The sequence below is a fragment of the Salvelinus sp. IW2-2015 genome, unplaced genomic scaffold (genome assembly GCF_002910315.2).
Source record: "Salvelinus sp. IW2-2015 unplaced genomic scaffold, ASM291031v2 Un_scaffold4833, whole genome shotgun sequence".
In the NCBI taxonomy this organism is placed as follows: domain Eukaryota; kingdom Metazoa; phylum Chordata; class Actinopteri; order Salmoniformes; family Salmonidae; genus Salvelinus; species Salvelinus sp. IW2-2015.
In genome coordinates, this window is record NW_019946102.1 from 14,254 (window position 1) to 18,993 (window position 4,740).

Genomic DNA, 4,740 nt, shown 5'->3' on the forward strand with positions numbered 1-4,740 from the left:
CCTTGGCAGAAGGGGAGTTACTCATGATGGATGTGAGGACTCCGAGGGCATGGACTGTGATGCAGTCAGAATCTTTCTCCAAAACCTACACAGTCAGGGGGACRTAATAAGATGTGACACCGCAGACTTAACATACAGTATGTACAGGTGACACCCCACACCATCTCAAGGGGACATATATACATGAAAACACACACAGGGAAAAGACAGAAGTTACCATAACAACTGGGTCAATTAATGACAGGTGTTGACATGCAGAACCCAAACCCACACACAACTAATACGATTGCAAAAGTCTTCTGCCACAAAAAAGAATGTGACACACAAGCAAAACCCATTGTTACACAATAACCGAGCGCTGCATAGGACACAGATTCCATCACACATCTACAACCACAAGACATTGTGAAAGATACCAAACCAGCAGACATGCAGAAGGAGGATCCCAACAGGAGCCTTGAGACAGTGAGGTGATACATGCTTGGAGAGATGAGCACAGACACACACACACACACACACACACACACACACACACACACACACACACAGCAGGACACTCAGCCTCTATTAGAGAACATAGTGTGTAAGAAGAGAGAGAGGGAGGCTTATATCCACCCACAATAACACCCTGGACGACTGAACTATCTAGCTACACACCCTGACACTCGTTATATTCTAAAACCAGACATATTTGACAGAATCTGGAACCCGTATGTGGACCATCTTAGAGAATGTTCTCTATAGTGGCCGTTTTGTTTCTGTCGGTGAATGTCAGTTTGTTTTGGACACATTTTTTTGGCCTCAGTGTTTTGTTCCTGGATCCCTCTGTGAGAATGAATGTATGTGGATTTGGGGGGTGGAGGGGGGGGGCTGTATACTTGACTGAGTTCTGTAGAAAAACAAACTAATTGTCAACAACAAAAAGAAGAGAGAGAGATACTAGTCTAGTACACAGATCATCCTACCCTCCATCTCTCTGAGCTCTTTAAACAGGATGCCTCTTTACCAGGAAGTCTGGCCAGTCGCCCTCATTTGTAGATTATGCCGGTAGTGCAATTATACTATGTAGCTATAGACTATGAGGTGGGTGGGGGAGGTGAGAAGGGATAGGAGGGAGAGGAGAGAGCATGAGAGAGTGAAAGAGTGTGCGAAAGAGAGGGCAAGACAGAGAGAGATAAAGAGAGGAGGAGAGAGAAGAGGCTGAGTTTTCTGCTGACAGTCAGACCTATTTCAACATGATCATGGAGGGAAAGTACCTGGTCCACTTCCACCTCTGTGTCCGTGAGCAAACGTGTGGTGAGGTCACACACCCCCTCACGCTCCGACCTACACCTCTTACTGTGATAGAGCTACAGGACAGGACACATACGGATACACAAACGGACAGACAAACGGACAGACAGACAGAGAGACAATGTCAACTCAGAGAGGACCATGTTTGGCTCTCCACTGTGGCAGCACCTGCTGCAGGAAGGACACACCTGCTACAGGAAGGACACACCTGCTGCAGGAAGGACACACCTGCTACAGGAAGACACATGCGTGCAGAGGACACACCTGCTTACAGGAAGGACACACCTGCTACAGAGGGACCCCACACACCTGCTACAGGAAGGACACACCTGCCTGCAGGAAGGACACACCTGCTGCAGGAAGGACACACCTGCTACAGGAAAGGACACACCTGCTACAGGAAGGACACACCTGCTACAGGAAGGACACACCTGCTGCAGAAAGGACACCACTGCTGCAGGAAGGGACACACCTGCTGCATGGACACACCTTTGTTAACCACTGACATTTGACAGACAGACAGATGGATGGACAGAGACGGACAGACAGACAGATGGACAGGTATAGACAGACAGACAGACAGACAGACAGAGAGAAAGAACAGACCAGGACAGACAGACAGAGAGAAAGACAGCCAGACAGCCAGGCAGCCAGACAGAGAGAAGACAGACAGACAGAGAGAAAGACAGACAGCCCGACAGCCAGAGAGAAAGACAGCCAGACAGCCAGACAAGCAGACAGACAGCCAGACAGCCAGACAGAAGAGAAAGACAGCCACCAGCCAGCCAGCACAGCCAGCCAGCCAGACAGACAGACAGACAGACAGACAGACAGACAGGACAGACAAGACAGACAGACAGACAGACAGACAGACGGACGGAATAGACAGACAGACAGACAGACCTTGCTGTTCTGGATGAGTCGGAGGATGTGTTCGAAGCAGTTGTTGTTGAGGAAGATGGCCTGCAGCACCGGCCTGTCTGAACACTGCAGGATCTCAGGCACCGAAGCTGTTGAGGACAATACGACTCATCATCAACAACACCATAAAAACTTGTCACATTTACAACAATAATAAGTACCTGGCCTTCAGAGATAAACCTTCATATAGAAGAGAGATGTCTCATGTTTTGACTGAGGGCCAGTCTGGGGGCCAGTCTGGGGGCCAGTCTGGGGGCCAGTCTGGGGGCCAGTCTGAGGGCCAGTCTGAGGGCCAGTCTGTGGGACAGTCTGTGGGACAGTCTGTGGGACAGTCTGTTGGTGCTATCATGTCAACTCCCTGTCACTCATTATCATGCCATGTTTGGCTTGAGAAGGACAGCAATGAAGTTGGCCCCATATGGAACAGATATAGAAGACAAGATTCCTGTATGTTCTACCTGGAWGTAATACATATTGCAGCAAACACACATCCAAGATTCATAGAAGATTCTTGTAATATCTCAATCATTCAGATGTATTTATAAAGCCCTTTTACATCAGCAGACGTCACTTCAGCTGATATGGCTGGTTAACATTCAGACACAACATATTTGCTGCATGTATGATATTTAAAACGTAAGGCGGACGTGTCAGCTAAGCCTTCGGAGGTCTCACATACACATTTCAAAGACCTTGCATACCACTGCCTGACGTCACGCAACGTCACACTTACTGAAGAAAGAAGAAAAGTCCGCCGCGAGGAGGAGGAGGAAGAGGAAAGGAGGAGAGGAGGAGAGGGGTAGAGGAGGAGAGGAAGAGGAGGATGAGGAAGATGAGGAGAGGAGGATGAGGAAGATGAAGAGGAGGGGAGGAGGAGGGGAGGAAAGGAGGAGGGGGAGCTTTCTCCCCTCCTCCTTTCCTCCCCTCCTCCTCCCCTCCTCTCTCATCTTTCCTCAATCCTCCTCTCTCATCTTCCTCATCCTCTCTTCTTCCTCCTCTACCCCTCTCCTCCCTTCTCCTTTCCTCTTCCTCCTCCTCCTCGCGGCGGACTTTTTCTCTTTTCTTCAGTAAGTGTGACGTTGCGTGACGTCAGGCGTGGTATGCAAGGTCTTTGAAATGTGTATGTGAGACCTCCGAAGGCTTAGCTGACACGTCCGCCTTACGTTTTAAATATCATACATGCAGCAAATATGTTGTGTCTGAATGTTAACCAGCCATATCAGCTGAAGTGACGTCTGCTGATGTAAAAGGGCTTTATAAATACATCTGAATGATTGAGATATTGATCTTAATATGTATATATGTATTACTTCCAGGTAGAACATACAGGAATCTTGTCTTCTATATCTTCTATGTCTTCATATCGCATATGGGGCCAACTTCATTGCTGTCCTTCTCAAGCCAAACATGGCATGATAATGAGTGACAGGGAGTTGACATGATAGCACCAACAGACTGTCCCACAGACTGTCCCACAGACTGTCCCACAGACTGGCCCTCAACTGGCCCTCAGACTGGCCCCAGACTGGCCCCCAGACTGGCCCCCAGACTGGCCCCCAGACTGGCCCTCAGTCAAACATGAGACATCTCTCTTCTATATGAAGGTTTATCTCTGAAGGCCAGGTACTTATTATTGTTGTAAATGTGACAAGTTTTTATGGTGTTGTTGATGATGAGTCGTATTGTCCTCAACAGCTTCGGTGCCTGAGATCCTGCAGTGTTTCAGACAGGCCGGTGCTGACGGCCATCTTCCTCAACAACAACTGCTTCGAACACATCCTCCGACTCATCCAGAACAGCAAGGTCTGTCTGTCTGTCTGTCTATCCGTCCGTCTGTCTGTCTGTCTGTCTGTCTGTCTGTCTGTCTTCTGTCTGTCTGTCTGTCTGTCTGTCTGTCTGGCTGCTGCTGTGCTCTCTCTTCTCTCTGTCTGGCTGTCTGGCTGTCTGTCTGCTTGTCTGGCTGTCTGGCTGTCTTTCTCTCTGGCTGTCTGGCTGTCTGTCTTTCTCTCTGTCTGTCTGTCTTTCTCTCTGTCTGGCTGCCTGGCTGTCTGGCTGTCTTTCTCTCTGTCTGTCTGTCTGGTCTGTTCTTTCTGCTCTGTCTGTCTGTCTGTCTGTCTGTCTAATACCTGTCCATCTGTCTGTCTGTCCGTCTCTGTCCATCCATCTGTCTGTCTGTCAAATGTCAGTGGTTAACAAAAGGTGTGTCCATGCAGCAGGTGTGTCCTTCCTGCGAGCAGTGTGTGTCCTTTCTGCAGAGCAGTGTTGTCCTTCCTGTAGCAGGTGTGTCTTACCTGTAGCAGGTGTGTCCTTTCCTGTAGCAGGTGTGTCCTTCCCTGCAGTCAGGTGTGTCCTTCCTGCAGGCATGGTGTGTCCTTCGTGTAGCAGGTGTGTGTAAGGGTCCCTTCGTGTAGCAGGTGTGTCCTTCCGCTGTACGCAGGTTGTCCCTTCTCTGTAGCAGGTGTGTCCTTCCTGAGCAGGTGTGTCCTTCCTGTAGCAGGTGTGTCCTTCTGCGCAGTGCTGCCACAG

The 4,740-nt window shown here is 49.4% G+C and overlaps 1 long non-coding RNA gene across 1 annotated transcript; it reads right to left on the reverse strand.

Annotated features, from left to right (window-relative positions):
- Positions 1-2,297, reverse strand: LOC139026459 (uncharacterized). The gene is made up of 3 exons (XR_011478242.1): positions 2,197-2,297; positions 1,257-1,349; positions 1-85 (listed from the first exon to the last, which is right to left on the reverse strand). It is a non-coding gene; the product is annotated as an uncharacterized lncRNA (long non-coding RNA).
- Positions 2,298-4,740: the final 2,443 nt, after the last annotated feature.